Below are 26,476 nucleotides of genomic sequence, written 5' to 3'. Positions count from 1 at the left end.
TCTTGGGCATATTAAACTAAATGTCTATAGTTAACCCCCAAGTTTTCTCATCTATCAAATATATAATTTGAGGGGATAGATCCATAACTATCAAAAGATGTGAAGGCAGTATAGATTAGGGAGTTGCTTTTACTTCTTATAGTGATTGAATTTTATATTTAGCTTGTGGCCATCCATCTGCTATGATGGGAATTGTGGCAACCATACATGTTATTACCAAAATTTATCAAAAATGTCCAAGGAGAGCTTTTGGATATCCATAAATGGAATGAGAGTACCTTTTTTCTCCTATGTTAAATATGTTTGTGGACAATCAGTACTTGATAGTCAACTAGAGACCTCATGCCTCTATCTTTAAGCAAGAGCTAGCTGAACTACTGCGACTACAAGATTTAAGAAGGTTCATATGTATGCAGACTTACCCCACATGCGGAGTGGTTGCTTTCCTATTTCGAACCCATGATGCTAAGGACACAATGGAGCAATCTTCTTGCTGCATCAGGTCCCACCCTCTTGCACAGGAGTTAGTATTTTCACATTATTCCCTAGGTGAAGTCACACTGCAAGATAATGATTAGTGCTTTACAAATTTGGATTATAGAGTGTTAACATTCGAAAAAAGTGGAGTCAGATATGAGGTTCACTATGACTTATTCTTGAAGCATTGCATTATGGGGTTTACTATTACTTATTCTTGAAGCATTCCATATCATAGACTTCAAAAGAAAATCCTTAGAGAAATGAATAAAAAATCTCTGTTTTCAAGACCATGGATCTATATAATCCTACCATTTGAAAATAGAACAAGTATGATAAACCTGAGTCAGATATCTCAGATTACAATGCTTCAGAACTACAGGCTAAGGTCTAATGAGATCTGCTTTATAACAGAGAACTCAATCAGGTGTGCAGCAAGATCGCAAATCTCCTAAATTAGTCCCATAACTAAGGGCACATAATACATATCATACTTAGTAAAATGGACTAAAATCAAACTGGGGTCTTTTAAGTATTGGTTCCTAGCGTACCATATCGTTTGTTTAAGTGGTGCATATCATGTTGGTCCCATTGAGTTGTACCTATATTCAAGTTGTTCTTCATCAAGTTAAATTGACTTTCCCCGCCCCCCCCCCCTTTTTTTTTGGTACAACGGCTGATCAACCAACTCTAGGATAGGTGCGGCCAACAAAATCATAAGTGAGGAAATAGCCTAAGGATGGAGGAGAAGCCTTCTGCTATGTCTAGAGGATCTCTTCGGAATGCTGGGCGGCATAGGTAGCAACCCAGTCTGCAGCTCTGTTCCCCATTTTTTCACAGTACTCTTTTGAAATGATTTTTCAAGCCCAAATGTGTGAGTTTCATGCGGTGAAGGGAAGGAAACCATTTGAATGAAGGATCGATTTGAGAATGAGCATCTGAAATACTTAGATTTTTCTATTCAGATGTTTAAACATGTGCATGTTCTTCATTAAACTAAAAAAATTTGACGAACACACTTAAATCCATGATTTTGCAGCCAGCTTCAGATCTACCATCTGTTCCTCAATAAAAAAAACCCCCATAAAATTTCATAAAGGAATAATCTGGGATTACAAACTGAAGTTAGATACATTATCTGGAGAAGATAAACTATGTAACAACACATACCTTCATATTTTTTGCAATAACAATTCATATTCTAGTAAACATTTATCATAAAATTCAAATTTTTGGGAAAGAAAATGCTTATATATTCTGATTCATCCACCAAGTTTAGTACCTTTTTTGAACTTTTTTTTTCTATCAATAGCTCTACAAATTTTACTCGAGAGTCGAGACCTTGCTGCTTTCAAGGTGGTGACTGAGTGTTTCATGGTAGGGTTCTTTCTGCAGAAAAATAATTGGTGCACGTTGGTATGTCAGAGGATATGAAGCTGAATTTGGAAAGTTGAATACAAGTGACATGGTTGAGTTTTTATCTGCACGTGATGCAGTGGGACATGGAACGCACACATCATCTACTGCTGTTGGGTCTTTTATAGGCAATGCAAGCTTTATGGGACTTGCTCAAGGCCTGGCAAGAGGAGGTGCTTCCAGGGCTAGGATAGCAATGTACAAGGTCTGTTGGGCTACTGGTGGTTGCAGCTCTGCTGACATACTTGCTGCTTTTGATGATGCCATACATGATGGTGTAGATGTGCTCTCGGTGTCTTTGGGCCAACCACCACCACTTCCTGCTTATGTTGAGGATGTTCTGGCCATTGGATCCTTTCATGCTGTGGCCAGAGGAATTACTGTAGTCTGTTCTGCAGGGAACTCTGGTCCTTACTCTCAGACAGTTATAAATACAGCTCCTTGGATTATAACTGTTGCGGCAAGCACGGTTGACCGGACTTTTCTTGCAGCATTCACCCTTGGGAATAATATCACTTATATGGTATCTGCATATGTCCTCATATGTAGCTTCATACTTGCTTAAGTGTGACACAAGTTGTCTTCTTTCAGATGTTTCAATTTGAACCGTTTTATGCTGCAGAAACATATCTCGTTGCTGCATAAACTCTGTTCCGTATAGGATGATGCAACCAGAATATTGGTGTTTCGAAATTATTTTTGTTAGCATGCTTTCAAGATGAATTATGATAGTCAATAGATGCATATGTGCATGATTGGTTGTTTAAATTGATCGAAAAATTAAGTGTCAAAATAAGCACAAATAGACATTATGGCATAGTTAATATAAACATACACAGGCTTGGCACTTATTGACTTGATGAACATATTGTTAGAATTTTTATAAATTTGTAAAGATTTTAAAATTTTCAATTGTTGTTTTTGGATCAGGTTGTATCGAGTTTGGACTTTAACTTGGTTTGTTTGCTACAAGCTAGGTTCTAACTCCATCTAATTTCTCTTGTTTTGCTTTCTCAGGCAGCCTTTATTTAGTCATTAGTAGCTCAATAATTCTAGCTTTCGATTGCTAGGCTTTATTAGGCCATTATAAGCCCAATAAATCTAGGTATTTCTTTGACTAGCTATTTATATAGTTACATTCTTTTGTTTCCTTTTTTACTTGATTTTATTTGGTCATTACAAGCCTAATTATATCATGCATGGTCTCAACTCCACGTAGTGGATGCAGGTTTCAGCATGGAGACACGTCTCTCTCATGAGCTTTTTCTCATGCTATTGTTCTTTTGAGATACTTCTACCTCTTTTGTCAAGTAGATTTCCTTTTCATCTTTCCATGAGCAGGTTTTTCTTTGGGAAAATGAAAGGTGATCCAAAGTTGGGTTCACCATGGTTTCACTAGTATGCTAGCACCACCAGGCAGTTTGCATTCTTGAATTGAGTCAAGATGTGCTTTCAAGTTTGTGATAATATAGGAGCAACTAGATACTGATCTAATGATAATACCTGGCATGCCCCTTGCTTATTTCCTCTCCTAGCATGATAAGTGTAACGCGAATTGGCCCAACTAAGGCCCCGAGCTGGTTGGAATACTAGAGTGCTCAGATGGTCAGTTGTTCAGACCATGAAGGTCGGTCGTAGAAAATGACCTATTTCTGAGATGGTGGTTTGGTGGTTGCTGCGCTCGGGCGGTAATGGCTCCGATATTAGTTGCTCCCAAGTTGATGTTGGATGGTAGGGATCTTGCTCGGACTTTTCCTCCAACGTCGGGTCTGACCTGAAACAGCAAAGACAAAATTCTTCTTCCCGGAGAGTGTTTGGTGGGGGACCCTCCGATGTCTAAGTTAGACAGACTCAGAGAACGAGGTGTTGTGAGAGTGGCAGTGTAAGAGAATAAAAGAGCTCAAGAGCACTTACCTGGAAGATCCCTTGGGAGTTCTTTATATAGGCGAGGTTGGCACCCATCACCGAGGAAATCGGGCACGTGGATCGCCTGATTTTGGTAATCAATGCACGCCTTAAAGATCATGCGTGGGCATTCCACCCACGCGCATCTTGCTGGTTTGTCACGTGGTTATGGAAACTGTTTGCGATCATGGCTGAGCTGTACCAATTGAGGGGAGAGTTTAAATTTGAGGGACTCTCCGTATGCTTTAGGTTTGGTTACATAGTAGGCTTTGACCGGTTGGTTGGAGGCTTCATGGCGAGCTCTCATTGGTCACTCTGCTTTGCCGGCTATAGTCGGTTCTGATGCATATCACTTGTCCCCACTTCTAAGCCGAGCTAATATGTTGGCTCGAGTAATAGAAGTAAATTTACTAATGAAGCCAATGAGCCGAGGCGAGTTGTGAAGCTGAGTTGTGAAACTGAGCCATCAAGACTACCTTTTTAGTTTCATTGCAAAGATCTTTTGGATACTGCATTTATGAGGGACATGCTCGCATATGCTCTTCCTAAAGAGGTATCGTTCGCAGCTGGAGTTTCAGAGCAATGATTAGATGTTTTTGCTGATGGCAATTTGAGTGATCGTTCGATGGCGAACATCCAAACGACACATAGTGAAGATTGGCTTGAGTAGGTGAACCGTTGTGCCGATCCGAGCTATCCGAGGCTCTATATAAGGCGGGAGATTGGTGCATCTCCTTCATTTGAGTCTTTTGCAGTCTGGCACTTGAGGAGAGAGAGGCTATGACCGGGTGAGTTTCCTATAGCTCCTTTCCTCATTTTTATTAGAGTTCCGTCACCTTACCGGAGTCTTCTGCCTTGAGATCTCCACTAGAGTATTTGGTTTCCTTCAGCCCTCTTTGGATTTCTAGGACCTTTGTTTTCGTCCTTCCTTGTCCCCTCCTATTTTTGATGGATTTGTCTTTGGAGATATGGTCCATGGACAATGAGAGTGTGGGTCAGGATTCTCCTGACTGAGTTTCTGTGGCTTTGGGTGAGGTCCACTTCGAGGTCGCCTCGGTTCCGGATGCCGAATAAAGCATCTTGCCAGAGTCCGACCTCGTCTTGATCTGAGCTGAGTTCTTCATGCTTCAGGATTTCTCCTTGAAGTTTCCCGATTCTTTCAATTGGATGATGTCGCCTCGGGAGAATCAGCTTGCCTTCTATGAGAACTCTGAGGGTGGGGCTGAGGCTCCTAATTCCTCTGGTCATTGTCAAGCCATTAGCTCAGTACCAGCTTGTTCTAGCCTAGCTCATCCGCAACGTCTGGAGGATGACTGTTGGGTTTTTGTCTTCTTGAGGCTCCATGGGTTTGTTCCATCATGGGGTTGTTTCGAGCCTTTTTCCGGACGAAGATGCATCCTCAGAACAAGGGATGGTGGTACCTGTCACGCCCCGAGCCCGAGGCGCGGCAGACGCCGCACACCCGCACGGCGGGCCGCGCAGGCGTGCAAGGCAACGGATTACATCAAAGCAAATACAGATGTTCAAACTTATTTGAGGGTAAATCACAGATGCTTAAAATTGACATAAATAATTAAAGTCATTCAAAAGCAGTCTTGCAAAATTTCAAAATAACATATACCAACATAATTCAAATGTCCAAACTAAACTAACTAAAATGTCAATAACTAAAGAATCATCGGAAATTCTAACGCACTCCCCAATCCCGTGCAATCAAGCCTCTGGATCTGAAAAAAATGGAGAAAACAGAATAATGAGCTACACTAGCCCAGTAAGCAATAAAATACCCCAGAGTGGGGTCAGAGCATATCAGATCAAAATACAGGACAATGTTTGAAACAAATCACAAATAATATCATTTTTGTTTTTATAAAACTCTGATATCATAATCTCAACATGATAGGCTACGGCCACGTAACCCAGTGGCATGGGTTGCACAAAGTGCCAGAAACCACTAATATTAGTCACCGGTGGCCACGGTGTCCAGAAATCACTATTCTAATCACCGGTGGCGCGGTGTCGAAACTGGTTCCTCACAGATTACAAGTCGACAGGTCCAACGTATAATCCCCATTGGCGGGGCCAGAACAGAACAGATCATAGCCATGCTGAGAATGCATATATATAGAAAGTAGATTTCATAAATTATCCAATCATATTTTGCGGATTTCAAAGCATACAACATAATTTTCAAATAACATTTAATATGTCTGACCCATTTTACAGAATACAAAACATTTATCAGAATTTAATCTATTTATCAAATAATTTGAAAATTACACTTGAAGTATTAAATTACTTACCTCTTCTCGCTTAATCCCTACTTCAGATAGGCGGATCAGGTTCACCTGTTTAAATTTAATTAATTCCCTGTTAATTTCAGAGCTAAGCAAAAATTCAAAAATAATACTATTGGGCGCGGCCCAACAGGGCCCAGAGTTGGTCCATAATGAACATGGCCCGATGGGGCCCACATCAGACACGGCCCAATGGGCCCACATAGACTCGGCCCAATAGGGCCCTCCCAAGGTTGGCCTCTAATTTGTTCATTTATGCAATAAAAATTTGTTTCAGGGACCAATGTCTAATTACATAGCACCGTTCTGTAATAAAACTTGGGTAAAAGGACCAAACAAATATAGTTGAGGGCCTTTATGTAATAAATCTTTCCTATAGGGATCAAATACAAATTTCAGAATACCTTTTTGTGAAATAATATACTATCAGGGGCTGAACTGAAAAATTCCATTTATTGGCCAAATGGGTTCGGATTTTGGGTTCCGGGTTTCGGGTTTCGGGTTCGGATCTGAACTAGGCCCAAGTTGGGCCCACAAAGGTACTGCCCAACTGGGCCCAACCGGACTGGACTGGGCCCAAGTTGGGCCTGCAATGGATAGGGCCCAGTTTGGCCCGTGTTGGGCCTCCTCCTTCCCCAAACCCCCCACGGACAGGGGAAGAAGGAAGGACAGAAGAGAGAGAGAGAGGGGCGGCGGGGTGGCCGGCCTGGGTGGCCGGAGGTCACCCCTCGGTCGATGGCTAGCCGGCCGCCATGGCGGCCGGCGACTGTTGCTGTGGCCGACGGAAAGGAGAAGCAACTGACTCGGTTGCTTGGGGCTGAAACAGGGAGAACAAAATCCATGAAAGCAAGGAGGAGGGAGGCTTACCGGCGGTGGCAGAGGCAGTGGGATCTCGGTCGAGGCTGCTCAATCCGGCGATCAAGCGGTGGCGACGGTGACGACGACGCTTTCCGAAAGGGAAGTGGATCCCAAAACAGGGGAGGGCACGGGTGGTGATGGTGGTGGATCCGGCGGCCCGCCAGCCACTTGGGAGGCAAGAGCAGAGGAAGAAGAGGGAGGAGAAGGAGGAGAAGAGGGGGGTTCGGTGGTACCCTAGGGAAGAAAGGGTGGGGTTTTTATCGTCCCCACCATAACGGCCCTCCGCCGCGAAAATCGCGGCGGTCGGGCGAGATCCGCGACCGTGAATTGGCCGCAGATTGGCTAGGGGGGCGCCGCGGAATACCCGCGGCGTCCTTGCCCCTTTTGGTCCCCCGGAGGAGCCGGAGAGGATGGCGATCCTCTCCGGTTCCTCCCATATCAGGATCGGGGCTGAAGTCGGCTGGGGCTGCCGACTTCAGCCCCGTATCTCACATTCTCTCCCCCTTAAAAAAATTTCGTCCTCGAAATTTAAAAAAAACTCTAGGTCTTCCAAATTTAACATGCCTTAGCTTGCAAAAAGGTCCGGATATTTTTCCTTCATCTCGTCCTCCAGCTCCCACGTGGCCTCTCGTTCTGAGTGATTGCTCCACTGGATCTTAACATAAGGAATCGTGCGCCTCCTCAACACTTGCTCTTTTCTATCAACCACTCGTACAGGCTGCTCAGGATATGTCAAATCTTCTCTAAGCTGCAAAGGGGCCACTTCTACCACATGGCTCATATCTGGAATATACTTTCGTAACATAGAAACATGAAAAACATTGTGAACTCCAGACAGTGAAGGTGGAAGTGCCAATTTGTAAGCCACAACTCCTACTCTTTTCAGAATCTCAAAGGGGCCGACATAGCGTGGACTGAGTTTTCCGCGTATTCCAAATCGCATCACCCCTTTAGTAGGAGACACTTTCAGAAACACATGATCTCCGACCTGAAATTCCAATTCCCTTCTTCTATTATCTGCATAACTTTTCTGTCTGCTCTGAGCTATCCGGAGGCGTTCCCTGATCAGCTGGATCTTCTCTACTGTTTGTTGCACAATCTCGGGGCCCATAATTTTTCTTTCACCAACATCATCCCAACAGATAGGTGATCTACACTTTCTTCCATATAGAGCCTCATAAGGTGCCATTTGAATACTTGCCTGGTAACTGTTATTATATGCAAACTCAACTAAAGGCAAGTGACGGTCCCAAGAACCTTTCATATCCATTACACAAGCTCTTAGCATATCTTCCAAGGTCTGAATGGTTCTTTCTGATTGGCCATCAGTCTGAGGGTGGAAAGCTGTGCTGAAGCTCAGAGTGGTCCCCAAGGCTTTATGCAAACTACTCCAAAAGTGAGATACAAACCGCGAGTCCCTATCGGAAACAATGGATACGGGTACTCCATGCAACCTCACTATTTGTTCAATGTAGAGCTCTGCAAACTTTTCCAAGGTCATTCCTACTTTGAATGCCAAAAAGTGTGCCGACTTTGTCAATCTATCCACAATCACCCATATAGCATCATAACCTTTAAGAGTGCGAGGCAACCCGGAGACGAAGTCCATAGTGATGTATTCCCACTTCCATTCAGGAAGTGGTAGGGGCTGCAACAACCCTGCCGGTCTTTGATGCTCTGCTTTAACTTGCTGACATGTCAAACACCGAGCCACAAATTGTGCAATTTCTCTCTTCATATTATTCCACCAAAATGTACCTTTCAAATCCTTATACATCTTAGTACCCCCAGGATGCACTGTATATCCAGTATTATGAGCTTCCTTCATAATTTCATTCTTTAAATCGGTGTCATTTGGAATACACATTCTGTTCCTGTATCTCAATGATCCATCCTCATGAAGTCTGAATTCTGATTGAGAACCTGATTCAATATCACTTCTAAACTTTTGCAACTGAGGGTCATCTGCTTGAGCAATCCTGATCCTCTCTATCAAGGTAGGTTGGACACGTAAGTTTGCCAATTGTGCATCAGAGTCATGCCAACATACCTCAATTTCTGCTCTCCTCAGATCTTCCAGAATTTTCCTCTGAGAGGTGAGTAAGGCAGCAATACTACCAGTGGATTTTCTGCTCAGTGCATCTGCTACCACATTAGCTTTTCCCGGATGGTAATGAATAGACAAATCATAATCTTTCAGTAACTCTAACCATCTTCTCTGTCTCATGTTTAGTTCCTTCTGGGTAAAAAGGTATTTCAAACTTTTGTGATCAGTGTACACCTTACAAGATTCACCATATAAATAATGTCTCCAAATTTTTAATGCAAACACAACAGCAGCAAGTTCCAGATCATGAACGGGGTAGTTCTCCTCATATGACTTTAATTGTCGGGAAGCATATGCAATAACCTTATCATTCTGCATCAGTACACAACCCAATCCTTTCTTTGAGGCATCACTGTAGATGGTATAACCTTCGCCACTAGAGGGAAGGGTAAGGATGGGAGCGGACACCAAACGTTGCTTAAGCTCCTGGAAGCTCTGTTCACATTTATCTGACCACTCAAACTTAACTCCTTTACGAGTTAGTCGAGTCAAAGATGCAGCAATAGAGGAAAAATCCTCAACAAATCATCTATAATATCCTGCTAGGCCCAAGAAGCTGCGAATCTCAGTAACACTATTGGGTCTGCTCCAGTTGACCACTGCCTCGATCTTCTTTGGATCCACATAGATACCCTCTTTAGATATTACATGCCCTAGGAACATCACACTGTCTAGCCAGAATTCACTTTTCTTCAACTTACCATACAACTGCTCTTGTCTTAGGGTTTCCAGTACTAACCTCAAATGTTGCTCGTGCTCGGCCTGGCTCCCAGAATAGATCAAGATATCATCAATAAAGACTACTACAAATTTGTCCAGAAAGGGTCTGAACACCCTGTTCATCAGATCCATAAAAGCTGCAGGGGCATTTATCAGTCCAAAAGGCATGACCAAAAATTCATAGTGCCCATAACGAGTACGAAAAGCAGTTTTAGGCACATCTTCAGCCCTTATCTTTAATTGATGGTACCCAGAACGAAGATCAATTTTAGAGAATATCTGAGCACCCTTTAACTGATCAAATAAGTCATCAATTCTTGGTAGAGGATACTTGTTCTTTATTGTTGCTTTATTTATCTCTCGATAATCAATACATAATCTCATACTACCATCCTTCTTCTTTACAAATAAGACTGGAGCTCCCCAAGGTGAAACACTAGGTCTGATGAAACCCTTATCAAAAAGATCCTGCAACTACTCCTTTAATTCCTTCATTTCAGCTGGAGCCATTCTATAGGGGGTCTTAGAGATTGGTGTGGTACCATAAATTAAATCAATTGCAAATTCAATTTCTCTATCTGGTGGCAAGCAAGGAAGGTCTTCCGGAAAGACATCAGGGTATTCATTCACTACTCGAATATCTTCCAATCTTTGATCTGATTGTCTGGTATCAACCACTGTGGCAATATACGCCATACTCCCCTTTCTAAGCAGCCGCTTAATTTGCATAGCAGAGACAACTCTAGGGGAGGTATAAGCACCACTTCCTACGAAGCTAAATTCGGTATCTCCAGGGATCTGAAAGTTTACCCGTTTCTCATGGCAATTAATGGTGGCAAATTGTGATGCTAACCAGTCCATACCGAGGATTATGTCAAAGTCATGCATATCTATAACTATCAAATCAGCAGGCAAGTCTCTACCTACTATCTGAATCGGACAAGTCTTGCAGACCTGGTTACCAATCATCCCGCTCCCGGCAGGAGTGCTAACATGCAGATCATACTCTAATTGCACATAAGGCAGGTCATGTTTTTGCACAAATGTAGATGACACAAAAGAATGCGTAACACCAGAATCAAATAATGTATGAGCATAAACAGAAGCAACTGGCAATGTACCTGACACCACAGTGTTGGATGCCTGAGCATCCTGCTGAGTCAGTGCATAAATACGACCCTGTGTGTGTGGTCTCCCCCCTTTCTGCTGCTTAGGAGAAGAAGGCTGAGCTGACTGAGCCGGAGCATGATAAGTTTGCACTTGCTGGGTTCTTGTAGTTTGAGGCCTCTGAACTGATCGAAGGTCCTGTTGAGGACACTCAGCTACCTTATGACCCTGCTGGCCGCATCTAAAACAAGCACCGGATAATCGTCTACAGTGTTCAGTCTTATGCATACCACCACATGCATCACACTTATGCTTCTCTTGCTGAATAGTTTTTCCATAAGATCCTTGCTTCCCTGATTGCCAAGATTGATTATGAGATTTTGCAGTCTTGCTAGAATTCTGTCCACTGCGAGCATCATAATCTCTGCTTCTCTTCTTTTGTTTCCTATCTTTGGCATCATATGTTTCTTTCCAGACAATTTCCAAATTCTTAGCCCTGTCTACCAGATCATCATAGTTCGTCGAGTGTATTGCGGCCAAACTCCGACGTAAGTGAGGCTTCAATCCTTCTTCAAATCTTCTCATCCGGGACTCTGCATCCATGACGAGGGTGGGAGCAAACCGAGATAGCCTGTCAAACTCTGCCTCATACTCATCCACAGTCATAGTTCCTTGATTCAGATTGAGAAATTCCCTCTCTAGCTCCCTCAGGCGACTGGAGGGAAAATACTTGGAGTAGAATGCGGTGCGGAATCTTTGCCAGGTAAGTGCCTCCTGCTCGGGTGCCAATGTGTGCTCCACAGACATCCACCAATGATGAGCTCGGTCCTGAAGCATATAGGTGGCAAATCTGACCTTTTCTTCATCGGTGCACTCCATTGCCCTGAAGGCTTTCTCCATTTCATCTATCTAGGTTTCAGCCTCTTGAGGACTAGTAGTGCCTTTAAAAGCCGAAGGTGCCATTCTCTTGAATTCTGCAATGCTCCTTCTATGCTCAGGAGGAGCAACATCCTGCTGGACTGGTTGCTGAGGTTGTTGCCTCTGTTGGCGTACTAACCCGACGACCTCCTCGATCAGTTCGAGCACCCGAGTCTGATTTTCGGAAGCAGCTTCTGGAGTTGATTGACCCTGGGGCCCTGAGTTATGCGATGCCTCGCCCGTTTGGTTGGTTAGTGGGGGCTCTTCCCCGAGAGCGCCCAACCATCCGATTCAAGCTACGGACACGGCAAGGCGGCATTCTGATTCAATGAAAATATATAAATTTTAAAAATATTTATCCAAACAGAATAATACAAAAATAATCAAAGCAAATGAACATTATCCCTTTGTCTAGTTACTACCCCATCTCTCAACTTTCCAACGAATCCTAAGGATCTTAAAACTTAGGCTCAAATATGACTGTTTCAAACATAATCCCTATGAATCTGAAACCTGAGCTCTGATACCACCAAATCTGTCACGCTCCGAGCCCGAGGCGCGGCAGACGCCGCACACCCGCACGGCGGGCCGCGCAGGCGTGCAAGGCAACGGATTACATCAAAGCAAATACAGATGTTCAAACTTATTTGAGGGTAAATCACAGATGCTTAAAATTGACATAAATAATTAAAGTCATTCAAAAGCAGTCTTGCAAAATTCCAAAATAACATATACCAACATAATTCAAATGTCCAAACTAAACTAACTAAAATGTCAATAACTGAAGAATCATCGAAAATTCTAACGCACTCCCCAATCCCGTGCAATCAAGCCTCTGGATCTGAAAAAAATGGAGAAAACAGAATAATGAGCTACACTAGCCCAGTAAGCAATAAAATACCCCAGAGTGGGGTTAGAGCATATCAGATCAAAATACAGGACAATGTTTGAAACAAATCACAAATAATATCATTTTTGTTTTTATAAAACTCTGATATCATAATCTCAACATGATAGGCTACGGCCACGTAACCCAGTGGCATGGGTTGCACAAAGTGCCAGAAACCACTAATATTAGTCACCGGTGGCCACGGTGTCCAGAAACCACTATTCTAATCACCGGTGGCGCGGTGTCGAAACCGGTTTCTCACAGATTACAAGTCGACAGGTCCAACGTATAATCTCCATTGGCGGGGCCAGAACAGAACAGATCATAGCCATGCTGAGAATGCATATATATAGAAAGTAGATTTCATAAATTATCCAATCATATTTTGCGGATTTCAAAGCATACAACATAATTTTCAAATAACATTTAATATGTCTGACCCATTTTACAGAATACAAAATATTTATCAGAATTTAATCTATTTATCAAATAATTTGAAAATTACACTTGAAGTATTAAATTACTTACCTCTTCTCGCTTAATCCCTACTTCAGATAGGCGGATCAGGTTCACCTGTTTAAATTTAATTAATTCCTTGTTAATTTCAGAGCTAAGCAAAAATTCAAAAATAATACTATTGGGCGCGGCCCAACAGGGCCCAGAGTTGGTCCATAATGAACATGGCCCGATAGGGCCCACATCAGACACGGCCCAATGGGCCCACATAGACTCGGCCCAATAGGGCCCTTCCAAGGTTGGCCTCTAATTTGTTCATTTATGCAATAAAAATTCGTTTCAGGGACCAATGTCTAATTACATAGCACCGTTCCGTAATAAAACTTGGGTAAAAGGACCAAACAAATATAGTTGAGAGCCTTTATGTAATAAATCTTTCCTACAGGGATCAAATACAAATTTCAGAATACCTTTTTGTGAAATAATATACTATTAGGGGCTGAACTGAAAAATTCCATTTATTGGCCAAATGGGTTCGGATTTTGGGTTTCGGGTTTCGGGTTCGGATCTGAACTAGGCCCAAGTTGGGCCCACAAAGGTACTGCCCAACTGGGCCCAACCGGACTGGACTGGGCCCAAGTTGGGCCTGCAATGGATAGGGCCCAACGGGCCCAGTTTGGCCCGTGATGGGCCTCCTCCTTCCCCAAACCCCCCACGGACAGGGGAAGAAGGAAGGACAGCAGAGAGAGAGAGAGGGGCGGCGGGGTGGCCGGCCTGGGTGGCCGGAGGTCACCCCTCGGTCGATGGCTAGCCGGCCGCCATGGCGGCCGACGACTGTTGCTGTGGCCGACGGGAAGGAGAAGCAACCGACTCAGTTGCTTGGGGCTGAAACAGGGAGAACAAAATCCATGAAAGCAAGGAGGAGGGAGGCTTACCGGCAGAGGCAGTGGGATCTCGCTTGAGGCTGCTCAATCCGGCGATCAAGCGGTGGCGACGGCGACGGCGACGCTTTCCGAAAGGGAAGTGGATCCCAAAACAGGGGAGGGCACGGGTGGTGATGGTGGTGGATCCGGCGGCCCGCCAGCCACTTGGGAGGCAAGAGCAGAGGAAGAAGAGGGAGGAGAAGGAGGAGAAGAGGGGGGTTCGGTGGTGCCCTAGGGATGAAAGGGTGGGGTTTTTATCGTCCCCACCATAACGGCCCTCCGCCGCGAAAATCGCGGCGGTCGGGCGAGATCCGCGGCCGTGAATTGGCCGCGGATTGGCTAGGGGGGCGCCGCGGAATACCCGCGGCGTCCTTGCCCCTTTTGGTCCCCCGGAGGAGCCGGAGAGGATGGCGATCCTCTCCGGTTCCTCCCATATCAGGATCGGGGCTGAAGTTGGCTGGAGCTGCCGACTTCAGCCCCGTATCTCACAGTACCTTTTCTATAGAAAATGCTACAACATCCTTCTGTTTGGCCCTTCCTGTATCCATGGTTTTAAGAGCCATTTTTTCTTTGTGACCTCGACAGGCTCGTGGTATTTTTCAATGCGGTGGAAGAGGATGAGGAAGCAGAGTTGCTTTGCAAGGCGGACTTGGTGAATGCAGGTCTCAGCATTGCTCTTGCCGAGGGTAATTCATTTTGCTTTGCTTTTATTTCTTCCCAAGCATAAATGCTCGGCTCGCTGACTTGTTGGTCTGTCTTTGCAGCGATGATGTTTAATGTCGATGAGCTATTTGATGCCTCGAAGAAGAGGCTTCGTGAGGTTGGCCTGTTGAAGAAGAGGAAGAAGAAGATGGTGGCAAGCTCGTCTGTTGTCGAAGCCGATCTCTTGTCGCATCGAGCTCGGTGGAAACTGTTCGGGCTGAGAGGCCCGCCGAGGAGGGTTCACCCGAGGTGGCGGTGATCGTCACCGTCTCTATTTCTGCTCATTCGCTTGCATTGGAGGTTTCTCAGGAAGCAGTCCTTGTCAAGGCCTCTGCGGAAATTTCGGCAACTGCTTCTATGGTTGCTACAGGTCCAGTGGCCACTTTGGAGGCCGCTTAATCTTTAACACATGTTCTTTAGGCCACTCAAGCTCCGACTGATGCCTCCGAGGCTGCCTAAACTTTAGTGCCAATAACCAGGCTGGCTCCTACCTCGGCTGCTGTTGTAGGGGTTTTACGTGCTTTGCCTTCCACATCCCAATCCTCATCATAGAGGGCCGTGTTGGGAACTTTCTGATCGGATTGGTTGGTCAAGGTCACTAACTCGGTGCTCCATAACTGCGACCCTAGGGTGATGTGGGAGATGGTTCAAGGGTTCATGCTCTTTGAGGATGAGGAAGAGCTCCAAAGGCAGTCAACCGAGAGTCTCATCTCGTCGTGCCCCGCCGCTATTGAGGTAAGGTTGTAGGCTTCGGAACTTTAGAATTTCTCTTTGATTGGTAGGGTTGACCTTCCTCTTTCTAATCACAAGAGGGCCTACGCTGCGCAAGCGTTGGTGGAGATCACCCACTCTTAGTAGCACAAGTCGGAGAGCACCGATCACCGGTTCCATAAGGTTGAGCGAGCAAGAGCTCAAGCAGAGATGAAGTGGTCGATGGCCAAGAAGGCAAGGGAGGATGGCAAGGCCTAGGCTCGTCTCTCCAAAAAAAGGGTTGATGCTGTTGAGGCTCAGATCGGCCTGTTGGAGGCTAAGCTCGCAGGGATATAGATGGAGATTGATGAGGAGATCACCTGGATCGAAGAGGACAAGGAAGAGATTGCTCATCCGAAGTGTAAGATGGCAGGGGCAGAGGGTAGAGCTTCTCGGGCCGAGGAGAGGTTTTTCTGATGGAGGACAAAGCTGCCTAGCTGAGGAGAGGGACGGTCAAGCTGAGGAGACATGATAGGTCATTGCAGGAATACTAGAACTCTCAGGAGTTCCACGGTAAGGTGTTGGAGGCTGTCACGGACTCCTTTAAGAAAGGCTTTGTGGCATGCCGGATGAAGTTTGGTAAGTTGCTTCCTAAGGTCGCCACGACCTTAGCTCTGTGACCATTTCAGGAGAATCCGCAGCTAAAGGGTCTTCCTCGGAGGGAGAAGGAGAAGGAGAAGAGTAGGATAGCTTTCTAGCTCTGCTGTTTACGAGCTGTTATTTTGTACTTCTCCTTCTTTGGCACTTTTGTAACCTCCTTTGATGAAATGAAAGTTGATTATATTTTCATCTCTCCTTTGCTTGCTTAATTTTTGTAAGTGCTCTACTCATAGTAGCTCGACCCATAAGCTTAACTTCAATTTTTGCTAAGTCCCTTAGGTTGTTTGAAGCAGGTCAGTACCGAAGCCAACATAGGCTCTTCGATGTGGGTCGATGTATGAGCCAACGTAGGCTTGCCTAAGCAAGCCGGCATGCACACCATCATAAGTCCACTGAGGTAGGTCAACGGCTAGGCCATCGTTGGCTCACAGATCACTTGCCTCCTGGTCTTAGCATAGTCGAGGTCATGCATCCAGGGCAATGTTCAATGGCTGTTCGATTGCCTCATGAATATGCGGAGGATATCACGCTTGTTCGCTTTTATTGTTCAGAGGCTGTTCGATTTTCTCATCATCCGAAGCATATGCTTTATCGAACTTTGTGCCGTCTTTATGAGGGCCTTAGGGAATTTTTTCCAAAAGGGAGGCTGATTGCCAAGGACTTAGAGAACTTAACATGTGGCAAGCGATCAGATTGGATGGCTCGATCTTGGCCACCCGAGAACTCTATAAAAGGAGAGGTACGAGAGCTTTGAAGCTCTCTAGGTGGTCCAAAAGGTAGGAAATCCCATCATAGTCTTGAGTTGCGCATCTTAAACCGTGGAGGGAGAGGCTCTTCCATGATTCTTGTCGAGAATGGGGGCTCAGTGGTGAAATTGTAGCTCTTTTCGATGGTGCCTCAAAGCTTTCAGGTGGCGGTCTATCTCTTCGATCCTGCAATCGATGTCAGCCTCCCTCCTAGGGATCCTCTTTGATCGGTGGGGGGAGTGGCCCGATGTCGATCCCTCCCAAGATTGTGAGCTTGGAGATCGACGCCTTCTATCTTGTTCTAGGCTCCACGGACGAGAGTGGTGGCTGCATAGGGACCACTTTGGGCTCTGAAGGTGGGAGCGATGGCTTTGTTGAGCCTGCCTTGGGCTTAGAGGAGGGAAGCTCGACTGTGTTGCGACTCCGTAGTCACTTGGCTTGTGACCTTGCTGCTGCTGGTTATGGCGGCCATCTGCTGTAGGTATTGGATAGTTGTAGTTAGTGTTTGAACCTGTTGTACAAGCAGTTTAAATTGCTCAAAAGTAATCCTAGTGTTGCTTGCAGCTTCGGTGGAAGCGGAGCCTTTTGAGGGCTCTGTAGAGAGTCATTGGACTCGAAGGGTGCATCTTGCTAGGTAGTTGAGGATGTTGCTTATGCTCTTCGCGACTTCGTGGTTGCAGGTCATCTTTCATGTAGTGGAACCTCCGATAGTGGGATCACAACCCTTACTCTAGTGCCAATCTGTTGGCACTGAAAATCAACCCAATCATGGCACTGAGCTGGCTGGACTACTAGAGTGCTCAGATGGTTCGTTGTTTAGACCGTGAAGGTTGGCAAAGTATCACATCTATCTCGAGATGGTGGTTCAGTGGTTGCTACGCTTGGGCGGTGATGGCTCCAATCTCGGTTGCTCTCGAGGTGATGTTGGATGGCGGAGATCGTGTTCGGACCTTCACTCCAATGCTGAATCCAATGTGAAACAGGAAAGACAGAAAAGTCCTCTTGGTGGAGAGTGTCCGCCAGGGGATCCGTCGATGCCCAAGTTAGACTCTTAAGGAATAGCGGAGGTGTTGTGAGCGGTAGAGTGGCAGCGTAAGAGAATAAAAGAGCTTAAGAGCACTTGGAGGATCCCTTGGAAGTTGTTTATATAGGTGAGGGTCGGTACCTGTTGCTGAGGAAATCGGGTGGGCAGATCGGCCATTTTTGGTAACTGATTAGTGCATCCAGAAGATTGTGTGTGGGCATTCTGCCTGCACATCTCGCTTGTTCGTCATATGGTTATGAAAACCGTTTGTGATCATGGTCGAGATATTGCCAGCTGGGAGGAGAGTTTGAAATTTGTGGGACTCTCGAGCACCTTTAGGGTCGCTCTTGTGGCGGACTTTGATTGGTCGGTCGGAGGTTTCATGGCGAACTCTCATTGGTCGGTCTACCATGTCGGTTGTGGTCGATTCCAAGGTGTATCAATAAGTATTATCAAGGTCCGCAATCTCGGTACCAGGTACCGTATCGGTACCTTATCAGTTCGGTATGGTACGGTATTGTACATCTTTGTGCCAAAATAGCTCTCTAACCATTTTCTTAATTTTTATCTCGATACACTTCAGTACAGACCGGTATGCATCTCGGTACGCCTCGGTACACGTCAGTACATATCGGTACCGGATGGTACGCCTCGATACGAGCGGTATGAGGCTTGTATCGATTTGAAGGTATGTTTCGTACCGGCTCTCTGCTGGTACGGTACGGTATGCTCCGTACCAGGCGGTACGGGGTCGTACAGCAGACCATGAGTATAATAGATGCTATTTCTCTAATTTCCTCAAGCATATCAAAATATTTACCGGCACATCTCCAACCAAAGTGGTGTAGGACCAATTAATACAATGTGCGGAAAGACCTATGGAAAGGACTATACTTGGGGTAGGCATACTTTGACAGCATGCTGCCCTGACCTGTATAGAGGATAGCAGCAATGAACTTTTGAGATTAAGGGCAAATAAAGGGTCAAATAAACTTTTGAGATTAAGCATTCTGCCCTGACCTGTATAGAGGATTTTGGTTTTGGAGAGAGAGGAGGAATAGGTTTTTAAAGGATTACAGGCTAAACAATCATAGTAGTTGATGTACAGCTGATATTCAGAAAATTCTATATACAACATAGAGATACTATAAGCTGAAACAAAGATGATAGACAAGATATCTTGAGGAGAGGGAAGGGGGAAGAGAGATGAGAGAGAGAGAGAGAGAGAGGGAGGGAGGGGTGAGATACGTGGGCTGAACCTGGCCTCAAAATCTTCAACTCCATTCAAATAATTCTTGTACCAAAGTTTCCATCTAGCCCTGATGGACTCTAATAGACTTTACAAGATTTCAAGAAACTAGGACTCCTGATAATCAAGTATCTCCAAAATCTTTGTTTGATAGTAAAATTTGGAGGCCTTGGTACTACAAGTGTTGAGTGGTGCATGCCAGACCACTCAATATGTCGGCCTTGGTTACAATCAGGCTGCCCTCTCACCTGTATCTTTTCCATTTAATGGGGAATTTGCATGTCTATAAACCTTCTTATCAATAGTTTGGCTGTCTTGCATCTGTTGCCGACAGTTGTTTGCTGTTCGCTATAGCTACAAAATGCAATTTTACAATACTAAAAGGAGTGCTTGAGATTATTGCAGTATGCCTGCTCTGCAGGTAACCTTTCAATTCTATTGTCTTGTTTAATGTTACAACAAAAACCAGTGCTGCCTTTAGTTTGGCTAAATACTTAGAAATCCATAGAATAATCTCAATATGGAAGTTATTGAAGTAATTTTCACTCGATTTGCACCTTACATCAGGGATTTCCAATTCATCAACGATCACATGTTGGCTATATTAGAGTTGTGGATGTAGAAGTTTTTAACCTTGACTGGAAGGTATTCATACAGTGCTCATTTCTTCTCAGCATTTGCTTGCCAACTGCTAGGTGTTCCATGATATCATTACATGGTTAGAGGACTTTCCAGATCCTCTTTTTGGAATAATAGTGAAGAGAGGGATTCTACTTTCATCTTGGGAGACCATTTGTAAACCATAATCTGAAAGTAGTCTTGTGATGTCTAGGCTTCATGATTGGCAATAGGACTGGTTAAGTAACATGACATACAAAAATTAGCTCTTGAACTGTCAAATACTTGGTGTCAAATTGTCTGCGACAAATGACTTACATGGAGAATTTAGCCTATTATCAATTTGTTGGGGGGTGTTATGCTTTTTGGAAGTTGTTCTGTGGGAGTGGGAAGATCACTTAGGCTATATATGATGACTAGCAGTCTGTTACTTCTGTAATTTCTATTGGTCACCATGGGCATGAACTTGTTCAATAACATTCGGTTATAGCTTATCTTCTGCAGCAGAACAGGATGAATTGGAGGACTCAAATTTCTTCATTTCTTTTCTTTTCCTTTTCTTTTTGGTGGGTGGGGTGGGGGCATAGATTATCACATTTTCAGCAGCTAAGCCAATTACCAAATAAACTTCTTCATTCTGCTATTGCTTTGGTGGAGAGGTATTTTAACTTTTAAGGATGTAGATAGTCATAGTCTCACCTCTTCACTACAATCTGGGCTCTCACTTCTCTCTTATATATTCTTCTCCTCTTATAACTCGGGCTGCCCCATAACCGAGAATGTCGAAAGTGAACTTTGATGGGGCTATCTGAGTCTGGATTTGTGATCTGCAATCGTGAGAATAAAGTTATGGCAGGTAGGGATTGTTCCATCCAAATGAGCTCGCAGATAATTGAGTTAAATGCCACTTGGGAAGGATTATCTTATGCAATCACTTCTTTTATACCATTTGTTGTGGTTCAAATTTGGCCCGAAGGTGACCATGCCGGAGGAGTCGAGGAAGCTACCGGAAGGTTGAGGAAGAGGATGAACCACCTCCCGTGAGATGGCGTACCTGCACAAAGCCTCACTGGTGGTTCCAGTGAGGGCCCTCCGACGATCAAGTTAGAGTGGATCTTAGATGGATCAAAAGTCCCTTAGGCATTACCTGATGGGGCTATTTATAGTTCCTGTAGAGGTACCCAGGTGGCGGAGGTATGGCTTGTTCTCATCATGAGAGGGAATGACTTTAAGCCAGATGGCGCGTAGCTAGAACTTGCTTGAGGCGCATGTTGCAGTCTGTTCTTGTGAACGGTAGGATGTTGACAGTCGTAGCAGGGTATGGCTGGAGCAGAATGGTGTGGAGGCGTTGCGATGTACCGCTACGTAGGCGGGTGTGGGCAGGCTCGTAGATGCGGCTGTGGGCGAGGCCGAGCTCGTTGAGAGGTCGTATCATATACTTGGCGAGGTCGGCTTGACTGGCGTTGAGGTTAGCCTAGCGTCCTTGATTTCAAGATGTGCTCGGTAGAGCGCCCCGAGCTCAAGGATCGGGGCGCGTTATTTGATAAGGAACCCCGAGCTCGATCGGGGTGCATCGGTGAATATAGGGGGCGCCTTGGGCTTGACCAGGGTGCGTTGTCTATGGAGAGTACTGGAGCAGCTCAGCAGAGAGCAAGGTATTGTCCACTTTGGGGGAGTACGCACGTGCTTTACATCGTGCGCAGCTCATGCATGGCAATTTTCTCCTTACGACTTTATCCCTTTGCAAGGGGCGCCTTGCTATAAGCATCAGAAAAGGTTGACGCAGGTTGTAGCAGCAAAGAGACCTGTCTAAGGTTGGTTGAGCCCTTGACGAAGTTCGAGCTCGGATAGACTCTTAGCGAGGCCGAGGCCCGGCTCAACCGGTGCTGGGGTTTATTTGGCTAATAATTGGATGGCCCTACTGTGGTGAGCAGGACGATCCATTTTTTCCCCCATCATTTGCCCCCTAGATTTCGAGGTCGAGTTGCTTTTTAGCTTGGGCGAAGGAAGCAGTTGGATTGTCGGTCGTCCTGCATTTAGCCAAGATGCGCGCACTGAGCTGAATATACTTTGCCTTATTGGGGGCCGATTACTTCTAATCATGCTCCATAAGGCGAGTTTGAGTAGATCAGGCCGTCACATCAATCAAAGCGGGAACGGCCGTGGAACTCTTTAATGTGTTGCGTGCGCGCTTCTTTTCAAGGTGTTGCTGGGCAGAACGCGAGGGGCCAATCATTAATGCCCCGTCCTTCGAAAACGTTCGCCATGATGATCGGCCTTTAGTGGCGCGATCTGAAGAGATTTGCTGAAACGGCCCCGGGGCCTGCCGCATGATGGAATCTGGCTAATTAGTCGCTTGGAGAAGCCGATCGGAGCCATTGAAGCAGGCTATATAAAGCCTTCAGGAGACTTTTGGGGCTCTTATTTAATCTTCTGTTTTCCCTCTTTTTCCTGGCCGTCGCCGTTGCTCTCGAGCTTTCAGAAAGGCTTCCGGAGTATTTTGGAGCTCCTCGGCAACCTTTCTCTTTCTGTTTTCTTTGATGAAAACTCTAGGTAGGCGTCTTTATCCTTTTCGGTTGCTCGGAGTTCTTTTTCTGTTTTCTTTTGCTTTCCTGTGAGCAAGGCGATGGGGTCGCCCTTGAGAGCCCTTGTGCTTAGTGCAGGCCAGATTCGGGCTCGGGTCTTCATTCCCTCCGGGTTCACCTTAAAGCTTCCAGAGCCCGGGGCTCGAGTCGATGACCCTCTTGAAGGTCAGATCGGGGTGTTTGCAAACACTCTGAGCAGGGCTGAGGTTCCTCCTGAATGGGTTCATGAATGAGCTTCTGGCGACTTATCGCCTAGTCCTAATATAGCTCGCTCCGAACTCGTGGAGGATAATAGTTGGCTTCCTCGTCCTGTGCCTTGCGCATATTCTACCCTCCTCAGTCAAGGTCTTCCGGAGTTGCTTTATATTGAAAGGCAACTCCACGAACAAAGAGTGGTGGTACTTCTCCTTTCGGAGAGGTTGCATGCTCTTCCGAGGCGCGCCTTCCTCCATTCATGGGTGGAAGCGTAGGTTTTTCTTTCTTTCCTCCGAGAAATCGTGGGGGTTTGACCCGACCTGGGGTTCGCCGCGGGTCGCCGTTAATAACAAACTCCCCAAGTTGTCATAGCTCGAGCAGACGACTTTAGACACGCTGCTCGGCCTGGAAGAAACTCGAGGGCTCCCCAATTTACATAACGAGGAGGTCCTGATGAATGTTGGCTTGAGCTTAGCTTATCCCGAGGGTAAGGGTAATGCAGTCGCCTTCCCTTCTTTCTTTTTCCTTTTTGTGTTGGATTTTGACTAAGTTCTGTTGCCAGAAATTGCAGGGATGATTTTCGACCCCGAGACCCTGATGGCCAGATACCGCAAGAGGATGGCTGCCTCGAATGAAGCCCGGTCCGAGCAGAAGGCGAAGAAAGCCCGAGTCACTTCGGGCTTTGACGCTGAGCGGCGCAAGCTCGGGATTGTCATTGCCAAACCTGCTTGGTCTGGGCCCGAGCAAGTCCTTCCGTTGAAGCTAGGCCGCCCCCACAAGTAGTGAAAGGGGGCGTAGTGGAGCGGGTAGTTGCAGCGCCCGCTGGAGCTCGGGGTGCCCGGATGGTCGTCCGGTCGCCCTAATCAGTCCCGAGCCTGGGGGCGAGCTCGGGGCTCCGACTTCTTCTGGGGTTGCAGCTTCGCCCGAAGTTCGGCCCACTTCCTCTGAGTCCGGGAGAAAGCCTTTTTGACCTAAGTGCTAATTGTGCGAAGATGACATGGTGCTGGAGTCCAGCGAGGTCGCCCGCGAGCTCGTTCGTTGCGCCTCGCTTCCGCGCGACCGAGCTCAGCTTGTGGAGCTAGGGGTGACCAGGGTTGTCGACGAGGCCTATACCACCAGTATTTTGGTAAGTGATATCACCTCTGCGTAGATGCTTAACCCCGGCTAACTTCTGTTTTCTTGTGCTAGTCGCTTCATTTGGTTGACATGTTGGGGAACGCCGTACTCAACTCCCGGAAGAGGATTCGAGAGCTATGGCCGAAAGTGCAGGCCGTACAGCGGCGAAGGGAGGAAGCCGAGGCCCGAGCTGCCGATGCCGAATGGCGGCTAGGGGAGGCAGAGCAGAAGTCGGCGACTGCCGAACAGGGGCGGCGATAGGCCAAGGCTCTTGTCAAGACCGGGCTCGCACAAATTCGGAGGATGGAAGCTGAGCTCCTCCAGACTCATTCGACTGCCGAGGGTTGTATCTTGGAGCTGGAGTCCGCACTAGACGACTAGAGGCACAAGGCCGAAGCTTTAAAGCTGAAGGCCGAGGAACTCGACCGGCTTGCGAAGAAGCATGTTCTGGTGGCCGTCCAAAACTTTCGTGAGTCCGAGCAATACCTGGACGAGCTGGTGGAGGGGGCGACTGATGCCATGATCCATGGTTTTATGAACTGCCGGGATCAGGCCTAGAGATTTTTGTGGAGTGATTGAGTATTCCCTAATTGATTTTGATGAGCTCAAAGTATTTGAGTATGCCTTATGTTGTTCTAATGAATTCAATCTAGTATTTCAGGTAAATCTCTATAAATTTTTGTCTAAGTACCTTGAGCTTTGGTTCAGAGTATTTTGGTTAAGTATTGAACTCTATTTGAACCAAAGTCTGCATCACGAGTCGATTTCTGAACTTTACGAGTCGACTCCGGAACACTTGAAGGTTCTGGCACAAGCTCGAGTCGACTCCGACTGAGAACAGACAAAAATACAGAACGATGAATTTTAGATCCTGTTAGCGAGTCGACTCCAAAAGGTTGTGAGTCGACTCTGATGCTTAGCGAGTCGACTCCATGAAAAAGCTGACAAAAAGACAGAACGTTAGTTTTTGAGACCCTGTTAGCAAGCCGACTCGCGAAGACTTCGAGTCGTCTCCCACATCAGCCGAGTCGACTTCCAGTTTGTCCGAGTCGACTCCCAAAGGAAAGCAGTCTGAAAGGCAGAGATTCAGTTTCGGAGATCCTATGAATGAGTCGACTCCAAGTGTTCCAAAATTGACCCCCAAGTTAGCCGAGTCGACTCCAACAAGGCCCGAGTCGACTCCGAGGCAAAGTCAGTTCAAAAGACAGAGCATCAATTTTCCGGTCTCAGACATCAGATATGGCTGCTGTGGAGGGGATGACATCAGTGGAAGGAGCACTAAGTGGACCTCGCAGCTCTCTCACTATCTCATCTCTCAGCTTCCGGAGCTGCTCAGGGCTGATCCTGACCTCTAGGGGCTGCTGAGGTGGTGAAGCTATAGATGGTCCAGCTGAAGTGGATGGTTCAGTTGGGAATGAGGGACCAGAAGTGGATGGAAAAGTGGGAGGAGCTGTGTAGTGTTCCTGGTCATGGTCAGGGCTAGGTGAATGGTGAGTAGTAGGGTCAGATGGTGTGGATGAAGATGTTCTCCTAACCCAAACTCCCTCTACTTTATGGAAGCCCATTCTGTGAAGAGTCCTCTCACCCATGTGGTCAGTGTGTCTGAGGGAGCGAGAGGGTTCTCCCTCAGGGATAGGAACTTCTAACTCCCTAAAGATGAGTGGCGTCGACGAGTTAGTCGATCCTCGGGAGAGGAAAGCTATCCTTTGGGCTTGCTTTATTCAGGTTGGTATAGTCCACGCACATGTGCCATTTTCTGTTGTGCCATTTTCTGTTGGCCTTCTTCACAAGAACAACGTTGGCGAGCCAATCGGGGTAAGTGACCTCCCTGATGAAGCCATCCTTGAGGAGGTTGTCGACTTCTTTAGCCACTGCCTACTGCCGGTCTATTGCTAGACTCCGCTTCTTCTGCCTGACTAGCTTGTGGGTCGGGTGTACCTTGAGCTAGTGGACCATCACCTCGGGGTCATTCTCGGTATGTCAGTAGGCGACCAAGCAAACATGTCTGCATTGGCCCAAAGAAACTCGATCATATGAGCTCGGATCTCCGGGCCCAAGCCAAACTTGATCTGTACAATCTGCTCGGGTCGGTCGTCCCTCAGGGAAATGTGAAGGAGGGGTTTGCCGGGCTTGCTTCGTTGTTGCCTTGGTTCATCCTGCACTTCTAACCCTTTAATGGGTAGTGCTTGAGGAGGGAGCTCGGCCGGATGCTTCCCTTTGAGTTCAGTCATGTAGCACTACTTTGTCGTTGCCTGATTTCCTCGAATTTCGCCGACCCCTCAACTCATGGGGAACCGCATGAGAAGGTGGTAGGTAGACACCACAGCTCGAAGGGCATTCAACCCTGGTCGGCCGAGGATGGCATTGTAGGCCGAAGCGACCTGGACCACGAGGAAGTTCAACTTCACAGTGCTTTCTCAGGGCACGCTTCCGACCGTGACTGATAGGCTGATGACCCCTTCGATGGGTACAAAATCTTCTATGAACCTGACCAGGGGAGTACTCATTCTTTCAAGTTGCTCTTCAGTCATTCCCATCCTTTGAAAGGCATCATAAAACAAGACGTCTGTAGAACTTTTATTATTCACCAAAACTCTTTTTACATCATAGTTTGCTATGGTAAGGAAAGTAACTACAGCGTCATCATAGGGGTTTCAACATCGTTCAGATCTTCATCGGAGAAGGAGATGACCTCCTCGGTGCGAGGATGCTTTGAAGAAGCTCCTCTTTGGCCTGACACCTCAGGTGTTCTTGGTTGCCCTCCGCGGATGGTGTGGATGACGCCCTTCTTTTAGATCGGCCGGTGACAAACCGACTC

General features: G+C 46.3%; 1 pseudogene; it reads left to right on the top strand.

The window, feature by feature from the left end:
* The window catches only part of LOC103698534, an 84,876-nt pseudogene that overhangs the window by 15,336 nt on the left and 43,064 nt on the right, over window positions 1-26,476 (top strand).

Source organism: Phoenix dactylifera, unplaced genomic scaffold, assembly GCF_009389715.1.
Source record: "Phoenix dactylifera cultivar Barhee BC4 unplaced genomic scaffold, palm_55x_up_171113_PBpolish2nd_filt_p 000256F, whole genome shotgun sequence".
NCBI classification, from domain to species: domain Eukaryota; kingdom Viridiplantae; phylum Streptophyta; class Magnoliopsida; order Arecales; family Arecaceae; genus Phoenix; species Phoenix dactylifera.
Note: the sequence above shows the minus strand (reverse complement) of the source record. Positions and strands in the feature narration are given on the sequence as shown.